The sequence below is a fragment of the Galeopterus variegatus genome, unplaced genomic scaffold (genome assembly GCF_000696425.1).
Source record: "Galeopterus variegatus unplaced genomic scaffold, G_variegatus-3.0.2 Scaffold84, whole genome shotgun sequence".
Classification (NCBI taxonomy): domain Eukaryota; kingdom Metazoa; phylum Chordata; class Mammalia; order Dermoptera; family Cynocephalidae; genus Galeopterus; species Galeopterus variegatus.
Genome location: NW_007726195.1, coordinates 205,498 through 227,284, shown reverse-complemented (window position 1 = coordinate 227,284; position 21,787 = coordinate 205,498). Strand labels below are relative to the sequence as shown.

The 21,787-nt window shown below is 38.4% G+C and overlaps 1 protein-coding gene across 1 annotated transcript in view; it reads left to right on the top strand.

Annotated features, from left to right (window-relative positions):
* The window catches only part of KIAA1407 (KIAA1407 ortholog), an 86,143-nt gene that overhangs the window by 55,931 nt on the left and 8,425 nt on the right, over positions 1-21,787 (top strand). The gene's annotated exons all lie outside the window — the stretch shown is intronic.

Here is a 21,787-nt window from a genome sequence, read left to right as displayed (position 1 = left end):
AATACATCTTATGTTAAATGATAAGGGAATAAGAGGAAAGAAAATGTACAAATGTATTCGTAGAAAAATAAGGAGAAAGTACTCATGACAGTTGCAGTCCTTCTTTCTATAACTGGTTACATGGTCATAGCTGGTATTTGAAACTACCTTCTACCACTACCCACTCTATATTCCGTTTACCTCAGCTGCTTGTGGTTCTTTACCCTTCATTTCTGAAGGGCCTGGGCCATTAGTAGTCCTGGCTGGATTGGGTGGTCGTAGTTTTCCATTGATATTAATCACAGTGCATGGTAATACTAAGAGATGCCATAAGGGATCTTCTGTATTCCAGCCGTCCTCTTCCTTACCTCCACTGTATAATAGTAGTCTGATTTCCCCTTAGCAGGCATGATCAATCACCCCAGCCAGCACCATAACTCCTTTCTTTGCCTATTGATTCAATGGCTTGAGGAGCCCAAAGTGGACAGGTGGCAGTCTTAATTTCCTGTTCAATGGCATCATTGTTGTGTCTCTTGGTGGAAGCATTCTTCTTTCTGGAACCAAGACCTCTAGGCTAGCAGAGCATAAAGTCACAGGAGTAGTAAGCAAAAATTTTGCTGGTGGGTTACTAGGGGTGATAGTGAGTTGCGCCAATCCCATTTCCACCCCTTGGTTCTTGGACCCATGAATCCTGACTATCAGAGAAACCATACCATGTATTGGACACTGATTCAGAGCATGTACAGTCTGCTGGAGAACCTTGCCCCAGACCTGCAAGGTGTTATCACCTAGCAGGTGCTATTAATGAGTCTTCAGAAGGCCATTCCCCCATTTTCTCAAGCCAGTTGCTTCAGGATGTTGAGGAACATGGTAAGACCAGTGAATTCTATGAGCCCAATGCTGCACTTTGCTGTGAATTGAGTTCTTTGGTCAAAAGCAAAGTTGTAGAACACTATGACAGTGAATATGGCATTTGGTGAGCTCACGGATGGTAATTTTGGCAGAATCATCTCATGCAGGGAAAGCAAATCCATATCCAGAGTAAGTGTCTATGCCAGTGAGAACAAAAACACTGCTCCTTCCATGATAGAAGCAGTCCAATCTAAAAACTGCTCAGTTTCCTTCCTGAACTGTGATGAGAGATTCTAAAATAGCATGTCCCCAGCACGTGTGCCATGTAATCCTAGAGGTTCCTGAGATATGAAGTTGTTTTGAGAAAGTATAGATAAGTTCTCAGTACTTACATTCTAAGGTTGAATAAGTTTAGGAAATGCTGGTTAAAATAAACAAGTTTCTGGGCCAGCCCCATGGCTCACTCAGGTGAGTGCGGTGCTGGTAGCGCTGAGGCTGTGGGTTCGGATCCTATACAGGGATGGCCGGTGCCCTCACTGGCTGAGCGTGGTGCAGACGACACCATGCCAAGGGTTGCAATCCCCTTACCGGTCAAAAAATAAATAAATAAAAATAAAAATAAACAAGTTTCTTTATTAATTAACTTCTCACACTTTTAACATCCTACCAGGCACTGTTAGTTTTCAGAAGAGGGGCCCAGTATGCCAACTAGTCACATATATCTGACCACAGAACCCTTTTATTCTAGAGCGCCCAGTCACACCTTGTAGAACAATTTGGGGTCATGCTATTGTAAAGAAATGAGACAATTTTTAAAATATACAGTATAAAAAATTTCCCTCTTATATCTGTTCATTGTAGAAAATTTGAGAAATATAAAAAAGATGGAAAAAAATCTCTGAGCTGAGCACTAACAGGTAACTACTCTTAGTATCTTAGTATATCTACTTCTGGTGTATCTCTCTTTTAATAGGTTGGTCATTTGTGTATATGTAGGTATATATAGTTTGTAAGCTGCTTTTTTCATTTAAGATTCTATCGTTGGGTGTATTTACTTGTCATTTAGAATTCTTCAGGGCCTTTAAATGTATATGTAGAATGTCGTATTTTAAAAAATAAACTTTTTATTTTGGAATAATTTAGATTTACAGAAAAGTTACAAAGGTAGTACAGAGTTTCCATATACCTCATTCAATTTATTTCCCCTCATGTTATCATCTTGTATTATCATGGTACATTTGTAAAACTAACAAGCCAACATTACTACTAACTCCAGATTTTATATGGATTTCACCAGTTTTTCCATTAATGTTCAGGATCTAATCTAGGATACCACATGTCATGTAGTTGTCATGTCTCTTTAGTGTCCTCTGGTCTGTGGCAGTTTTTCAGTCTTTCCTTATTTTTTATGACCTATTTGAGGATTTTGACAATTTTGAGGATTATTGGCCAGGTATTTTGTAGAATGTCCCTCAATTTGTGCTTGTATGATGTTTTTCTTATAATTATTTTGAAGTTATAGGGGTTTTTTGGAGAATGCCACCAAGGTAAAGTGCCCTTCTAACTGCATCTTAGCAGGCAGTACATTACATAAAGATGACTTCTCTCTGATGATGTTAAATTAACCTTGATGACTTGCTTAAGGTAGTGTTTGATGAGTTTGTCCATTGTGAAGTTACTCTCTTTTTCCTTTTTGTATTCTATTCTTTGGAAGAAATTCATTAAGTCCAATGTTCTCTGAAGGTACAGAGAGGGAAAATAAATCTCCATGTCCTGAAGGGAGGAGTATCTATATATATTAATTGGAATTCTTCTGTGGGGAAAATTTGTTTCTCTTCTTCCATTTATTTATTTATTCAATCATTTATTTATATAAGTGTGGATTTATGTGTATTTATTTTATAATTCAGGTTATAAAAAATTGTTCCAGCATTGGCCACTGGGAGCTCTTTAAGTTTAGCTCCTGTGTCCCTTTGATGTGCCTCCATCCTTTTGTGTTTTTTTGAACACTTTACTTTCTGGCACTGTTCATCTTATATATTTATTGCTCCAGCCCTAGAATCGGCTGTTTCTCCAAGGTGTCTTAGTAAATGGTATTTGGAGAGCAAGATTTAGGCACTGAGGGTGCAAATTGCTACTGGGGTGTCATTGATTCTAGGACCTCAGCAGACAGAGGTAGGCAATATACATATGTATGCTATACTATCTATGCACTCCTATATATAATCATTCCTGCATCTATTCATCTAATATATATATATATATCTGTCTTTATATATATATATTAAGGTAAACATGAGTTCATGCTGATGTCTCTGGCTCTAATGCAGCACCAGAGGGTTTATTTTACCCTTCCCTTCTTGCTTATTTATAAATTCCCCCTCTGGCACAATTCACCATCTGTTTACTGATTTGTTCAACCCCAGTATAGCTAAAAGACAGTTTCAGTACTGTTAACCCATGCCCCCACAAGAAAAAAGTTTACCAACTAGAGTACAGTATTTATGTTTGTAAGAGTTTGTAAGAGTTCACTTTTCTCTGTATCCTTGCCAGCTTTGTTTGTTTGTTTTTGTCTTTTTGGTGAAAGCCATTCTGATTGGGGTGAGATGATAACTCATTGTGATTTTGATTTGCATTTCCCTGGTGATTAGTGATGTTGGGCACTTCTTTATATACCTGTTGAACATTTGTATGTCTTTTTTTGAGAGATGTCTATTCAGCTCATATACCCATTTTTTAATCAGATTACTTGTGGGTTTTTTGTTTATTCATTTGTTTGTTTGTTTTTGCTCTTGAGTTGTTTAAATTCCTTGTATATTCTGGATATTAATCACTTGTTGGATGATTAGTTTGAAAATATTTTTTTCCCATTCTGTGTGTTGCATCTTCACTCTGTTAGCTGTTTCCTTTGCAGTGCGGTAACTTTTTTAGTTTGATGTAATCCCATTTGTCTACTTTTGCTTCTGTTGCCTGTGCTTTAGAAGTCTTCTCCATAAAATTTTGCCTAGACCAGTGTCTCAGATGGTTTCCCCTATACTTTCTTCTAGTAGTTTTATAGTTTTGAATCTTTCATTTAAATATTTATTTTTCGTTGATTTTGGTATATGGTGAGAGATAGGATCTAGTTTCATTCTTTTGCATATGGATATCTAGTTTTCCCAGCATATTTATTGAAGAGACTGTCCTTTGCCTGATGTATGTTCTTAGAGCCTTTGTAAAAAATCAGTTGGCTATAGATAAATGCATTTATTTCTCAGTTCTCTGTTCTGTTCCACTAGTCTGTGTGTCTGTTTTTATGCCAGTACCATGCTGTTTTGATGACTATAGCTTTGTAGTATATTTTGAATTAGGTAGTGTAATGCCTCCATTGTTGTTCTTGTTGTTTAGGATTGCTTTTGGCTGTTTGGGGGTCTTTTGTGGTTCCATATGAATTCTAGAATTGTTTTTTATATTTCTGTGGAGAATGTCATCAGCATTTTCATAGGGATTGCATTGATTCTGTAGATAACTTTGGGTAGTATGGTCATTTTGATAATCCATGAACATGGGATGTTTTTCCATTTTTTGCGTGTGTGTCCTTTTTAATTTCTTACATCAGTGTTTTGTAGTTTTCATTGTAGAGATCTTTCACCTCCTTGGTTAAATTTATTCCTGGGTATTTTATTTTTTTTGGTAGCTATTGTAAATGAGATTGCTTTCTTGATTTCTCTTTCAGCTAGTTCATTGTTGGTGTATAGAAATGCTGCTTATTTTTGTATGTCAATCTTGTATCCTGCAACTTTACTGAATTTGTTTTACCAGTTCTAAGAGTTTTTTGGTGGAGTCTGTAGGTTTTTCAATGTAAGATCATGTGGTCTCCAAACAGGGACAATTTGACTTCCTCTTTTCCAATTTTGATGCCCTTTACTTCTTTTTCTTGCCTAATTATTCTAGCTAGGACTTACAGTACTGTGTTGATAAGAGTGGTGAAAATGGGCATCCTTGTTTTGTTGCTGTTCTTAGAGGAAACACTCTTAAATTTCCCCATTCAGTATAATATTAACTGTAGATTTTTCATATATGTCCTTTTTTGATGTAAGCACTTATTGCTATAAAATTTCTTCTCAGTTATGCTTTTGTAGTATCTCATGGGATTTTGTATGTTGTATTTCTATTTTCATTTGTTTAAAGTAAACTTTTAAATTCCCTCTCATTTTTTTCTTTGACCCATTGTTTGTTTAGGAGCATGTTGTTTAACTTCCATGGAATTGTACAGTTTCCAAAGTTTCTCTTGGAAATTGTACAATTTCTAGTTTTATTCCATTGTGGACTGAAAGGATACTTGATATGATTTCAGTTTTTTTAATTTGGTGAGTCTTGATTTCTTGCCTAACATGTGGTATAGCCTGGAGAATGTTCCATGTGCTGATGAGAAGATTGTGTATTCTGCAGTTGTTGGATGAAATGTTCTATAAGTGTTTGTTAGGTCCATTTGGTCTATAGTTCAACTTAAATCCAATGTTTCTTTGTTGGTTTTCGATCTACATGATCTGTCCAGTTTCAAGAGAGGGGTGTTGAAGTGCCCAACTATTATGGTATTGGGGTCTATCTCTTTTTAACAATCCAATAATATTTTCTTTATATATCTGGGTGCTCCAATGTTGAGTGCATATTTTTACAATTGTTATATACTCTTGCTGAATTGATCTCTTTATCATTATATAACAGCCTTCATTGTTGCTTTTTATTGCTTTCGATTTAAACTTTACTTAATCTAATATAAGTATAGCTACTTCTGCTCACTTTTGGTTTCCATTTACATGAAATATCTTTTTCCATCCCTTCATTTTTAGTCTATTTGTGTCTTTATAGATGAAGTGAGATTCTCATAAGTAGCTGATAGAGTTTGGATGTGTCGTTATCCCTAAAACTCATGTGGAAATCTGATTCCCAATGTGGCAGTGTTGGGAGCTGTTGGAGACATGGGGGTGGATCCCTCATGAATGAATTAATGCTCGCTCTGGGGAGGGGGGTTTATGAGTGAGTTCTTGCTCTATTCGTTCCCATGAGAGCTGGTTGTTTAAAAGACCTGGCCCCTCCCTTCTTTCTCTCTATCTTGCTTCCTCTCACCATGTGATCTGCTTGTACATGCTAGTTGCCTGCCACTTTCTGCCATGAGGAGAAGCAGCCTGAGGCCCACACCAGATGCAGCTGTCCCAGAATCATGAGCCAAATAAACCTTTTTTTTTTTAATAAATTACCCAGTTTCAGGTATTCTGTTATAGCAACAAAAAAAAGACTAATACAGTAGCATAGAGTTGGGCCATGTTTATTAATTCATTCCACCAGTTTATATCTTTTAAATGGGGAATTTAATTCATTTACATTCAAGGTTGTTATAGAAAGGTGTGGCCTTACTCCTGACATTTTGTTAATTGTTTTCTGATTTTTTGTATATCCTTTGTTCCTTTCTTCCTCTTTTATTATTTGTCTTTTCTGTTTAATTGTTTTCTGTAGTGATAGATATAATTTCTTTCTCTTTCTCATTTGCATATCTGCTTTACCAGTGAGTTGTATTCTTTTGCATTTTTTTAATTATGGTAATTATTGTCCTTTTGTTTCCAGTGTAGGACCCCCTTATGGATCTTTTGTAGAGCTGTTCTAGTGGTCATAAATTCCTTCAGTTTTTTTTATCTGGACAATATGCTGTTTCTCCCTTTTTTTTTTTTGAAGGATAGCTTTGGTGTGTGGAGTATTCTTGGCTGTCAGGGGTTTTTTTTTATTGTTTGTTTGTTTTGTTTTGTTTTGTTTTGTTTTTCTTTTCAGCACTTTGAATATGTTATCCCATTCTCTCCTGGCCTATAAAGTTTTTGCTGAGAAATCTACTGTTAGTCTGATGGGGATTCCCTTTTAGGTGACTTGATGCTTTTCTCTTGCTGTTTTATTAGAATTCTTTGTCTATGACTACAGTGTGCCTTGGAGAGGACCTTTTTGGGTTAAATCTGTTTGAGGATCATTGAGCCTCTTGGATCTAAGCCCTTATCTCTCCCTAAACTTGGGAAATTTTCAGTTAATATTTTGTTAAAGGTTTTCAATGCCTTTACCCTTCCTGTCCCCCTCTAGAATACCCATAATCCAAATGTTTCTGTGCTTAAAGTTGTCCCATGTATCTCATAGGTTTTCTTTATTCTTTTTCATTCATTTTTCTTTTTCTTTTTCTTTTCTTCCTTACTTTTTTTTTCTTTTTAGTCCAGTTACTTCAAAAGACTTGTCTTTAAGTTCAGAAATTCTTTCTTCTGCTTGATCTATCCTGTTGCATAAGTTCTCTGTTGAATTTTTAATTTCATTTCATGAATTTTACAATTCCAAGATTTCTTCTTGGTTTTTTTTTATAATATTTATCTCTTTGTTGCATTTCTCATTTAGGTTATGAGTTGTTTTTCTGATTTCATAGAATTGTTTATATTCTCTTTCATCTCATATTTCTTTGGGGTTGTCATGTTTCCTTGGTTTTTCTTTTTTGTTTGTTAGTTTGTTGTATACCTGTGTTGATGTCTGCACATCTGGTAAAAATGTCACTTCTAATTTTCTATAGTAGCTTTTGAAGGAATAGACTCTTTCCTATAGATGTGTTGCATAATGTCAGTTGGATAAGGTGTTTTAGGTTTGGTTCTGGGTGAGCATAGTAGTATAGTCTTCATGTGATTTCTTCAACTGTATTCAGTGTTGGAGTTGTCTACAAGTGCCTTTGTGGCATAGGTGCTGGGTCACTAAAGTGGGCAGGATTGCCAGGGAAATGGGTGGGACTACAGACCTAAGGGAAAAGTACTGAGGTGCTCTGCAGCTTCTCAGCTAGAGTGAGCAATGCTGGGAGGGCTCACTGGGGACTTGAGTAGGTGGGGACTTGAGTAGGACCCTGTGCCCCAAGACAGACACTGGCCACTCTGTAGCTTCTCAGCTGGAGTGGGTGACTCTGGATGAGGTTTCTGGGGACTCAGGCAATAGCCTACACCCCCAAGAGAGTCTCTGAAGCACTCTTAAGCTTCTCAGTTGGAGTGGTCAACTCTGTGCAAGGTCACTGGGGCCATGAGCAGGACCCTGTACCCTCAAGAGAGACACTGGGATGCCCTGCAGCTCCTCAGGTGGAATTGATAGCTCTGGGCAGGGTTGTTGGGCCTTAGGCATGATCCTCCTCCCCCAAGAGAAATTCTGAGGTGCTCTGCAGTTGTTCAGCTATAGTGAGTGGCTCTGGGCAGGTTCAATGGTGCCACAGGTGGGACTCTGTGCCCCCCAGGAGAGGCATGTGGGCACTCCACTGAAGACAGCAGGTATGCCACAGGGGCAGAAGGCCCCAATTCATCGACTCTCAGGTTCTCTGAAGTGCTGCAAGCATTAGCTCCCTTTGTCTTAGGTGTGGCCTTCCCCCTATGTTGGACTGTCTGTTCCCAGGGGTGCGCCCAATTCATCGACTCTCAGGTTCTCTGAAGTGCTGCAAGCATTAGCTCCCTTTGTCTTAGGGGTGGCCTTCCCCCTATGTTGGACTGTCTGTTCCCAGGGGTGCGATATGCTGCATGGGTGCAGGGTGAAGGAGTCACAGTGTGATGGGATGGAAACAGTGCCTTGAGGATATGGAGATGCTGGGGCTATTGGGCCCCAGGACATAATGCACTCTGGTGTTTGCTGTGATCCCAAAATGATGATGTGCTGCAACAACCTGGGTTCCAGAGGATGGGAGCTCAGCATGCATTTCCTCTCTGGAATAATGTAGCTGCTTGGGCTCCAAGCAGTGCCCTGTACTGGGCTCATAGTCTACAAGGGCTGTGTGGCTCTCTTGTAGCTAAGATTACAGGTATCCAAGGTGGAAGTGTAGACTGTTGGGGATTTTTTGCTTAACTTTTCCCTGCATTCGGAATCTCTACTGGCTCTGAGCCAGTCCCATCCAGGTGCTTCACTTGCCTTGTTTTTTCCCCCAACCACCTGTTCACTTGTCTTTCTATGCTGCCATCCCATGTTTCTGAGCCTCAGAGGGTCTTCTTTGCTCTTTTGCTGAATTGCACTGTCTTCTCCTAGACACTGTATTCAACATGTGATTATCTGTTTGTTGTTTTGGACTTTCTTTGTGTCAGAGGCAAGAGCTCAGTGTCTCTAGTCAGTCATCTTGGACTCCTCATAAATCCTTGTTCTAATTTTATATCTGTTCTTTTGTCAGTACCATACTGTCTTTGATTGCTGTAGCTTTATAGGCAATATAAATTCTCCCACTCTATTCTTCTTTGTCAGAATGTTTTGGCTCTTCTTGTTCCTTTTCGTTGTCATGTAATTTTAGACTAATTTTGTCAATATGTACAAAAAAACCTTGCTAGGATTTTCATTGGAATTGTATTGAATCTACAGATCAAATTAGGGGAAAATTGACACCTTAACAACATTGAGTCTGTAATCCAAGAACACAGTAGATCTCTCCACTTTTCATTCATTCATTCATTCATTCATTTTCTGTCTGTATTAAGGTATAACTAACAAATAAAAGTTGCATATATTTTAGGTGTTCAATGTGATGTTTTGATATATGTATACACTATGAGAAAATTATAACAATCAAACTAATTAACATATCCATCACCTCACATAGTTACTTCTGTGTGTATGTGTGTGTACTTAAGATCTACCCTGTTAGCAAATTTCAAGTATACAATAACTATAGTCACCATGCTATACGTTATTAGGTCTCCAGATCTTATCCCTCTTATAACTGAAAGTGCATATGACCAATATCTCTCTATTTCCTCTGCTCTCCAACCCCTGGTAACAACTCTTCTCTGTTTCTATGAATTTGAATTTTTAGATTCCACATATAAATGAGATCATGCAGTATTTCTTTTTCTCTGTCTGGCTTATTTCAGTTAGCTTAATGTCTTCCAGATTCATCCACGTTATTGCAAATGGCAGGATTTCTTTCTTTGTTAAGGCTGAATAATATTCCATTGTGTAGTTCATTTTCTTTATCCATTCATTCAATTCATCCAACAATGTATATTTAGATTGTTTCTATATCTTGTCTGCTGTGAATAATGCTGCAATGAATATGGTAGTGCAGATATTCTTCAAGATAGTGATTTCATTCCATTGGATATATACCCAGAAATAGGATTGCTGGATTAAATGGTAGTTTTAGTTATTTGTTTTTTTTTTTAAGATGACCAGTAAGGGGATCTTAACCCTTGACTTGGTGTTGTCAGCACCACACCCTTCCAAGTGTGCTAACTGGCCATCCCAGTATAGGGATCCCATGGCCTTGGTGTTATCAGCACCACACTCTCCCAAGTGAGCCACGGGCTGGCCCTGGTAGTTTTAGTTTTAATTTTTTGTGGAATCTCCATACTGTTTTCCATAATGGCTGAACTAATGTACATTCCCACCAACAGTGTACAATAGTTCCCTTTTCTCCACATTCTTGCCAACACTTATTTTTTGTTTTTTCCATGATTTTTTTTGTCTTTTTCGTGACCGGTAAGGGGATCGCAACCCTTGGTGTGGTGTCGCCCACACCGCGCTCAGCCAGTGAGCGCACCGACCATTCCTATATAGGATCTGAACCCGCGGCGGGAGCATCGCTGCGCTCCCAGTGCCGCACTCTCCCGAGTGCGCCACGGGCTCGGCCCTTCATGATTTTTTTTTGATGGCTGGCCTGTGACCTTGGTGTTATAAGGCTGCACTCTAACCAACTGTGCTTACCAGCCAGCCTATTCACCAACACTAATCTTTTGACTTTTTGATAATAGTCATTTGTGATATCTAATTGTTATTTTGATTAGCATTTCCCTGATGATTAGTAATTTGGGGTACATTTTTATATTGGCCATTTGTATGTCTTCTTTAGAAAAAAGTCTGTTCAGGTCCTTTGCTCATTTTTTAATTATGTTATTTGGGTTTTTTTGCTATTGAGTTGTATGAGTTCCTTATGTATTTTGGATATTATCCCCTTATCAGATATATGGCTTGCAAATATTTTCTTGATTGTTTCCTGTGCTGTGCAGAAAGTTCTTAGTTTGATGTAGTCCCACGTGTTTATTTTTGCCTTTGTCGACTCTGCTTTTGGTGTCATATCAAAAAAATCTTTGCCAAGACCAATGTCATGGAGCTTTTTTTCCTATTTTCTTCTAGGAGTTTTTCATTTCAGGTCTCACATTTAAGTTTTTAAATTCATTTTGAGTTGATTTTTTTGTGTGTATGATGTAAGATAAGGATGAAATCTTATTTTTGTGTGTGTGGCTATTCTGTTTTCCCAGCACCATTAACTGAAGAGACTTTCTTTTTTCCATTGTGTTTTCTTGGCACCTTTGTTGAAGATTCATTGACTGTATGTGAGTAGGTTTATTTCTGGGCTTTCTGTTCTGTTTCATTAGTCTATGTGTCTTATTTTATGCCAGTGCCTTGCTGTTTTGAGTACTATTGCTTTGTAATATAATTTGAACTCAGGAAATTTGATGCCTCCAGTTTTGCTCTTCTTCCTCAAGATTGCTTTGGCTACTCAGGGTCTTTTGTGGTTCCATACAAAGTTTAGCATTGTTTTTTCTATTTCTGTGAAAAATGCCATTGGAAGTTTGATAGGGATTGCATTGACTCTTTAGATTGCATTGGGTAGTATGGACATTTTTACAATGTTGAGTCTCCTGTCCATGAATATGGGATATCTTTCCATTTATTGTGTCATCTTTAATTTTTTTCATCAGTGTTTTTTAGTTGTCTACACACTGAAAAAATGTACCAATCTTTCATCTTCTAGGTTAATTCATTTCTAAGTATTTTATTCTTTTTAATGATATCATAAATGGGATTGTTTTCTTAATTTCTTTTTTGGAAAGTTTGTTGTTACTGTATAGAAACAACTGATTTTTGTATGTTGATTTTATATCCTAGAACTTTACTGAATTTATTCAATAGTTATAACCAATTTTTGGTGGAGTCTTTAGGATTTTCTGTATGTAAGATTTTGTAATCTGCAAACAAGAATTTTACTTCTTCCTTTCTGATTTCAATGCTTTTTGATTCTTTTTCTTACCTAATTGCACGGCTAGGACTTCCAGTATGATGTTGAGTAGACGTGGTAAGAGTGAGCATCCTTGTTTCCTGATCTTAGAGGAAAAGGTTACAGCTTTTAGCCACTGAGTATGATGTTAGCTGTGGGCTTGCCATATATGGCCTTTATTGTGTTGAGGTACATTTTTTTTTTTTGTCTTTTTCTGTGTCCGGCAACGGATCGCAACCCTCAGTGTCGCCCCCGTACCGGACTGGGACCGGCAACGGGATCGCAGCCCTCGGCGTTGCTCCCGCGCCTCGCTCAGCCAGTGAGCGGGAACCGGTCTGTATGTGGGATCCGAACCCTTGGCGGGAGCGCCGCCACGCTTCCCAAGTGGCGCACTATAGCAGTGCGCCACCGGGCCGGCCCGATTGAGGTACATTTTTGTACCTAATTGGTTGAGAGTTTTTATCATTAAAAGATAATGAATTTCATCAAATGCTTTTTCCTCATCTACTGAGATGATCATGTGACTTTCATCTTTCATTTTGTTAATGTGGTGTATCACATTTAATTGAGTTGTACATGTTAAACCATCCTTGCATCCCAGGGATAAATCCCAGTTGGTCATTGTATATGATCCTTTTAATGTGCTCTTGAATTTGGTTTGCTACTATTTTGTTGAGGATTTTTGCATTTATGTTCATCAGGGATATTGACGTATAATTTTCTTTTCTTGTAGTGTCTTTGTTTGATTTTGGTATCAGGGTAATGCTGTCCTCATAAATGAGTTTGGAAGTGTTGTCTCCTCTTCAGTTTTTTGGAAGAGTTTGAGAAGGATTAGTATTAATTGTTCTTTAAATGTTTGATAGAATTCATCAATGAAGGGCATCAGGTCCTGGGATTTTCTTTTTTGGAAAATTTTTTATTACTGATTCAATCTCCTTACAGTTCATGACCTCTGTCTTTCCTGTTCTCAGCCTCTCCAAACCACTCATCTGTGCTGATCACCTCAGTGATCTGGGTGAGTAGAGAAAGAAGTGGGCCTGTTGGGCAGCATCCCACACAGCTGGGGGAGCTGGGTGCTCACTCACTACACTCACTCTTCCCTGTGGGAGAAATCAGACTATGTGGGTTTCTCTTGGCACTGAGCTCTGCTGCTTTAGGAGAGGGGTGACCCAGGTAAAATGAAACTGTTCTTACCCTCTTTAGTGCATCCAGTGATGTGCTGGAACTTCTCCACTGGAGTCTCAGACTCCCATAAATTTACTCTCATACATGGGTATTTGTCAAAATTGATGCTTCTATGGGCGTATGATGATAGAAAACTCCTGTTTAACCATCTTGCTGATGTTCTCTCTCCATTTATTTAGATCTTTGATTTGTTTCATTGGTGTTTTATAGCTTTTCACAAACCTTGCATGTATTTTGTTAATTTTGTACCTAATTACTTCATTATTTTGGTACTATTGTTAATGGTGGATTTTTTTTATTTTCGTATTTCATTTATTCATTGCTAATATAGAGGAACATAATTCATTTCTGTATATTGATTGTGTATCCTGAAACCTCACTCACCACACTTTTTAGTTCCACGAGGATTTTTTTGATAGATTCTTTGGAATTTTCTACATAGACAACCATGTTTTCTGCCAGTTAAGGCAGTTTTATTTCTTCCTTTCCAGTCTTTATGCCTTTTATTTTATTTATTCATCCATCATTCATTCATTCATTCATCTTATTGCAGTAGCTAGGACTTCTAGTACAAGGTCAAATTGGAGTTGTGAAAGAAGACATCCTTGCCTTGTTCCATATCTTAGAGTGAAGGCATTCAGTGTTTCACCATCAAGTATGATACTAGCTGTAGGTTTTTCATGGGTGCCTTTTATTAAATTAAGTAAATGCACTTTTATTCCTTGATTGCTGAGAATGTTTACTATTTCAATTTCATTGAAAGCTTTTTCTGCATCTGTTGATGTTATCATATAGTTTTTTTCTTTTGTTTATCTATTAATATGATAAATTACATTTGATTGGTTTTCCAAGGTAGAATCAGCCTTGCCTTTCTTAGATGAACCCTGCCTTGGTCATGGTGTATTACCTTTTTTATATATTTCTGGATTTGATTTTCTATTTTGTTAAGAATGTTGTGTCTGTGCTCATGAGAGATATTTGTCTGTAGTTTCTTTTTTTATACTGTGTTTGACCTATTGTGGTATTAGGATAATGGTAGCCTCATAAAACAAATTGGGGAGTGTTCCCTTTTCTATTTTCCAGAAGTGAGTATGTAAATGTGGTATTATTTCTTCCCTAAAATGTTTGGTAGAATTCACTGGTGAAGCCATTTGGGCCTGTAATTTTCTTTTTTAGAGGGCTTTTAATAATATATTCTATTTCTTTAGTAAATATAGGTCTGTTTGGGTTTGTCTTCCTTCCTGAGTGAAACCTGGTAATTTGAGCATTTTATCTAAGTTTTTGAGTTTCTTGGAATAGAATTCTTGAAATAGTATTCTCATACCTTTTAATTTCTGCGAGATCAATATTGATTTCCCCTCTTTAAGCTCTAATATTAGTAATTTTGTCATCTCTCTTCTTTCTTGGTTTGCTTGGATATAGATTATCAATTTTATTTTTTCTAAAAACCAACTTTTGGTTTCATTGATTTTTTTTGTTGTTTTCCTGTTTTCAGTTTCATGGATTTTCACTCTGATTTTTGTTATTTCCATCCTCCTGTTTGCTTAAGATTTTTCTTTCTCTAATTCCTTAAAGTGAAAGCATAAATTGTTTATTTCAGATCTTTCTCCTTTTCTAATATATGCATGTAGTGCTATAAATTTCCAAGTACTCTTTTACTTGCATACTATATATTTTGATATTTTCATCTTCATGTAGTTCAAAATATTTTTAATTTTCCTTGAGAATTCCTTTGTTCCACAGGTTATTTGGAAGTGTATTCTTTCAATTTCAAATATTTGGGAATTTCCCAGATAACCTTCTGTTATTTCTAGTTTAATTTCATTATGGTTCAAGAATGTTGTATTAGACAAGATGGCAGAATAGACCATCCCTAACGTCACTCTATCCCACAAATCAACCAGTTTACAACAATTAAAAAGCAATGACAGGGCTGGCCCATGGCTCACTCAGGAGAGTGTGGTGCTGATAACACCAAGGCCACGGGTTTGGATCCCATATATAGGGATGGCCGGTTAGCTCACTGGGTGAGCGTGTTGCTGACAACATTTTGTCATCTCTCTTCTTTCTTGGTTTGCTTGGATATAGATTATCAATTTTATTTTTTGTCATCTCTCTTCTTTCTTGGTTTGCTTGGATATAGATTATCAATTTTATTTTTTGTCATCTCTCTTCTTTCTTGGTTTGCTTGGATATAGATTATCAATTTTATTGAGACCTATGGAGTGCATGAAGGTGGGAGAAGCCATGATGAGAGAAAAAAAAATGCTCCAACCATTTTTAATCCCAGCTGCTTCCAGGCTGGAGCTGCTGAGCACATGGAGCAGGAGGTGGCAAAAGCCGCAGCTGTGCCCTTTGGATGAAGTTGCTTGGAGGCAGAAGGGGAGAAGACAGCCATCATGGCCCCTAGGCCAGCAAGACTACTAATAGGGTTCCTGTGGACCCACTTAGAAGTGAGGAGCCACAACAACTGAAAAAAAGAGCAACTCAGAGGCCAGTGAGTCATCGCAAAGGACTGGTGCACGGCCCATCTCATGGAAAGTGTTTGGAGCACGGGCGGTGGGGGAGACAGGCCACCAGGAGAACACTGGGGAACAGCAAGGACAGCTGATCTGCTCCCCGCCAATTAGTGTAGGACCACTCAGTGGAGAATATTCAGGAATATAGAACTGCAGGGGGTGCAGTTTGCTGAAAGACTCAGGCCCAGACCTGAGTTTCCACACAACCCAGGTGTACCGGATCTCATGAGAGCCAGAAGTACCTATAAAGTCAGCCATTAAAACCTGAGCTACACAAAAAGCCTTCCCCTGGGAATCAGCAGCAAAGCAGCAATTTAGTTCAGCCACAGAGTTCAAGTGCTAGTCCCCACAGGAAGTTCCCCCATTTTAGAAGTAAGCAAAAGATTACAAATTAATTCCAGTGCAGAGTTTAAGTGGTGGGAACAGCAAATAACCCAACACAGAACTGAAAGCAAAAACAAAATACCCACAACTGGAGACAAAGTTTCATATTAACTAGTAAAGGTCTCATCACCAAAGAACACCTATAACACCTAGAAGGACCGGAAGTCCTCTGGGCTACCAAGCCAGAGATGGGGAGGGCTGGGGGCCTCAGCCATGACCCCCGACACCCACAACCAGTCCCAAGGGTGGGGACCTCAGGCCTCAGCCACACACCCCCGACATGTGCAGGCAGCCCAGTGATGACCACCAAGCCACCACAGGAAGCACCCTGCGCTCTCCCAAGCCAGGGGAGTGGGGAAACAAGGGCCTCGGCCATGCCCCCTCAACACCCACAACCAGCCCAGAGATGACCCCAAGCTTCCACAGAAGTGTCCCAGGATCTCCTGAGCTGGGGTGTTAGGGGGCTGAGGGCCTTGGCCATGGCCCCTGACACACACACACAACCAGCTCAGCTAAGACTACCAAGCTACCACAAGCAGAGCCCTGGCCTCCCAAGCTGGGGTGGGGGGGGGGCAAGGGCTTTTGCTACACTCCCCTGACATCTGCACCCAGCCCAGCAATGACTGAGCCACCATGGAAGCCCCCTGGTCTCCCCTGTGGGAATGGAGGGGGTGGGGGGTACCACAGGCCTCAACCCCTCTCCTCCTCCTTCTTCATTCCATCCTATTTCCTTCCCCTTTCCCCTCTCCCCCTCCCTTCCAACTGCTTCACAACATTATAGAATGTAAAAAAAGTAATGTTAATAAATAAATCTTTTTTAAAAAAAGAAAGTTATATTAGTCCATTTTCTGCTGCCTATAACAGAATACCTGAAACTGAGTAATTTGTAAAGAAATGAAATTCATTTCTTACAGTTTTACTTTTATTTATACTATAAATACCCAATACCTTGTTGAAGTTATTGCTTTAAACAGTTATCTTTTAGTGGAATTTAAAATGAAATAATTATATTTTACCTTCATTTTTTCCATTTCTTCCATTTGCTCTTTATGTTTTTGTATAGATCTAAGTTCTTAAGCTTTATCATATTTTTTCCACCTGAACAACTTCCTTTAACATTTCTTTTAGGATAGGTCTGCTGGCAGTGAATTCCCTCAATTTTTATTTGTCTGAGCAGGTCTTTATTTCTCTTTCACTTTTGAAAGAAATTTTTGCTGGATATAGAATTCTGGGTTGACAGTTTTTTCCCTCTTTAAAGATGTTACTCTATTATCTTCTTACTTGCCTGGTTTCTAGCAGAAAAGAAGTCTGCTATAATTCTTGTCTTTGTTCCTTTATAGGTGTCTTATTCTGCTCAGTCTGCCATAGCAAAATATCATAGACTAGGTGGCTTCAACAACTGAAATTTGTTTTCTCAGAGTTCTGGAGACTGGAAAGTCCAAGATCAGGTTACCAGCATGGTTGGGTTTTGATGAAGACTCTCTTTCTGGCTTGCAGACAGCCTCCTTCTCTCACTGTGTCCTCACATGACCTTTCCTCAGGGCACATGCATGAAGAAAGAGAGAGCACGTGTGAGCTTTCTGGTATCTCTTCTTATAAGGACATTAATTCTATCCAATTAGGGCCCTGCCCTTAGGACCACATTTAACCTTGCAGTAATTTCCCCTTATCCTTGAGGGATATGTTCCAAGACCCACAGTGGATGCCTGAAACTATGGAGAGCACCAAACCCTATATATACTATGTTTTTTTCTGTATAAACATACCTATAATAAAGTTTAATTTATAAATTATGCAGAGATTAACAACAATAACTAATAAGAAAATAAAAGTCATTACAATGTACTGTAATAAGTTAAGTGAATGTGGCCTCTCTCTTTCTGTTTCTCTCAAAATATTGTACTGTACTCAACCTTCTTCTTGTGGTGATGTGAGATGATAAAATGCCTACCACGAGATGAAGTGAGGTGAATGACATTGGCATTGTGATCTGGCATTAGGTTACTACTGACTTTCTATATTCCTTAATCTGTGTAACCATCCCTTGCTTGCAGTAAATAGCTTGATGTCATTTGTTTTAGGGGACCCCTTACTGAAATCTTTGTGTAGGTTCAATGCTTTCTGGTGCACCATGTTGCCATCAGTTGGAACACGTTTTCTATTCATGTCTTCCACCTGCAAATTTAATGCTGCTTTCTCTTAACTAAACACTTATCATGCACTGTGGCTGTAACTTTTATAGTTTGAAATGCAACAGCAAAACTAGCCCAAATTTCTTTTTCCTTCTTCCTTATTTCACAGATAGAAGATTCATTCTTACTATAGATCTTGGCAACCTCAGCATATGATTTTTTTCTTTCCTTATTAAGTTAAGAACTTTCACCTTTTCACTTAAAGGAAGCAATTTGTGGCTTCTGTTTGGCACATTCAAATTGTCAGCATCACTACTCTTGCACTTTGGGGCCATTATTAAGTAAAATAAGGGTTACTTGAACACAAGCCTGTAACTTTTATAGTTTGAAATGCAACAGCAAAACTAGCCCAAATTTCTTTTTCCTTCTTCATTATTTCACAGATAGAAGATTCATTCTTACTATAGATCTTGGCAACCTCAGCATATGATTTTTTTCTTTCCTTATTAAGTTGAGAACTTTCACCTTTTCACTTAAAGGAAGCAATTTGTGGCTTCTGTTTGGCACATGCAAATTGTCAGCATCACTACTCTTGCACTTTGGGGCCATTATTAAGTAAAATAAGGGTTACTTGAACACAAGCACTGTGATACTGGGAAAGTCTATCCGATGACCTAGATGGCTACTAAGTGACTAACAGAGAGCACATATAGGGTGGATATGCTGGACAAAGGGATGATTCACATACTAGGCAGGACAGAGCAGGACAGCACAAGATTTCATCACTCTAAGAATGTCATGCAGTTTCACAACTTAGGAATTATTTACTTCTGGAATTTTCCATTTAATATTTTTGGGCTGTGATTGACCACAGGGAACTGAAAATGCAGAAAGCAAAACTGTGGATAAGGGGGGATGGCTGTAATTACTTTCTTAGTGGCCCATGTCCAAATACAGCCATATTGGGGGTCCCTAACACTAAGGGAGAGCCTGTCAAGTGCAGCAGTTAAGATGGTCACTCATCAGTCACACACAATGACCTTCTGAAAATAAAAATCTAGCCTCCTCTTAACATCCCTTGCTCTATTTTTATTAAATGCTTACTTTCTAGTAATATTTACCAAGCAATAACTTTAGTGACTATATAAATATGGTTTTGGTTGATGGACAGTTGAAGTTTGAAGCTGAAAACATGATTTTTATCAGAGAAAACCAGGCAATATTTGAAGTCCTCCATAACTGCCTAACAAGCATCTTTGCTCATCGAACAGATACTTGTAAAGCACCTACTATGTTCTAGTCATTCTACTAGGTGTTAGAATAGAGCAATGAAGATGAGACAACAGCCCTGTCCTCAAAAAGCTTATATGGTAGTTGGAGGAAAAAGGTAATAAACTAGTTAACTAAAGAAGTAGGAGGAAGAGGCATAATGGGGGAAGTAAGACCTCTCTAAGGAGGTGATATTTGAGTGCTGCATGCTGAGGAGGTCTCCACAGTGTCTACTCGGGGTTATTAACTGTGAGATGCCTATTAGGCATGCAAATGAGCATGTCAAATATGCAATTGGGTACATAAGCCTGGACATCAAGACTGTAGTAAGAAATCAAGTAAAAAAACATGTCAATGTTTTGAATGCTTTGGAAAAAGCTAAAATCAACTTGGGAGATTGACTGGATAGAGAAGAGATGATAATCCAGGACCAAGTCCTGGGATATATGAATTATTATTCCGAGGATGAAGAACTAGTGAGGTAGAAGGAAACCCAGGAGAGTTTAGAATTAAAATGCTAAGAGAAAAAAGTGTTTCTGTTAGGGGAGTGGTGGTGGTGGTTAACCTGGCTAAGTGCTACTGAGTTGAGTTAAAAGGAAGATGGACAAATGACTCTTTGATCTGGGAACATGGAGTTCATTCATGACCTAGACAAGAGTGCTTTTAGTGGCACACTGGCAAGGGGGTGGGGGGCACATTCCAGTGGGTTTAGGAGAGAATATGTGAGGAAATAGAGACCATGAGTATAGATAGGGGTCACATGGGATCAAAGAGGGATTTTTTTGTTGGTGATTGATTTTAGGTTTTGTTTGTTTTTAAAAAGATGGGAGATACCAGCACATGTTTGCATACTGATAGGAATGTTCTAATAGTGAGGGAGAAATCTATGATGCAAGAGATCAAAGGGTACAAAGTACAGGAGTGGGTAAGCGGGAATACTTTCCAGAGCACAATGGAAGGGTAGCTTATAATGACTGGAAGGCAGAGTTTGGGGGCAATGCTGACTGCCCTGTACTTTCTTTTTGGGGTGGGGGGTGGGGGCAGCTGGCCAGTACAAGGGACCTGAACCCTTGACCTTGATGTTATAACACCACCCTCTAACCAACTGAGCTAACCAACCAGCCTGCCCTGTACTTTTCTTAATATAGGTGTAATTTCCAGTCTTTCTCTGAAAGCATAGTGGCTGCTATAGATACACATTTAAATGAGTCTTATTTTTTATATGTCATTTTTAATTATGTAAGACATAATTTAATTCAGAGAGAAACCCAGATTTTGTATCCCTTTTTAGCCTGAGTGAACTGCATGCTCTGTGAAACACTAGCTGCATAGATCCCCAATATAAGTGCTGTATCAAAACACACAGCATCCTACCTTGTAATGCTCACAGAAAATCATGGATAGAAGTGCTAATATAGACCTTTTATGTGCAAGGAAATGGAAAATTTGCTTATGTTAATGAAATACAACCAACTCTATCAAGGAATCCTTAATTGAGGGAGGAAATACACACTAGAATTAAATTGCCGTGTAAAAATACAAAATTTTGATCAAGCAGAACTCTTAATAAATGTTTTTCTTTATATCTTTTCATGGAAATGAAGAATTTAAAAAATTCTATTTTCCCCACAGTCCATCTGAAAATGTTTGTTTGTTTGTTTGTTTGTTTGAGCCTAGAACACATACCGTAGAGTTATAATTCCAGGAGGATATTTACACCATAACTTACGAGGGCACTTCAAAAAGTTCGTGGAGAGATTCATATCATCTTTTAATTCTATTTTTCCATGAACTTTTTGAAGTACCCTCATATGTGTGCATGTGAGCAGGTTCTTTTGGCCAATGAGGGCTTCTCCAAAGGGCTGTTGTCTGGGTTAGATTTCTGTCTGCATCACGCAGCTGCTGGCTTGATTCTACAGTGATATTTCAATGGATGTGAAAATGGTCAGTTTCTGTTTTCCTCGCCACTTAATGCTCGGCTTTCTCTTACTACTTGTAAGAAAACTGCTGTAAATAATTTTTATTTCTGGCCATTCCATTCAACAAATATCTCAAGTGCCTGGAATAAAGATTATTAAGGTTATTTTGGTTTATGCTTTAGAGAATATGGACACTTCATTTTTTAGGAACTTATACAGAAATAGGTAGTTTGCACTGGAAGGTCAGAGTGATTCTCCTTTCCACGTTAGAAATGTTCCAGTGCTCTCTTTAATTTTTGTCTCACAGAACACTCATCAGGCACATTAAGAAGCCTGCCAAAGTCAGCCAGTTCACCATCACCCTTTTCCTGTTGTGAAATTGTAGGAAGTAAAAAAAAAAAAAAATTAAGTTGAACGTTCTTGTATTTATACTGCAAAGATGACGACTGTGAAGGTGTTCTGCAGTCTTGGCTTTTGCGCATGTCTTTCATAGCAGGTGTCGCTCGCTACCACTCACAACTTCCAGGTAGATTTTTTTCT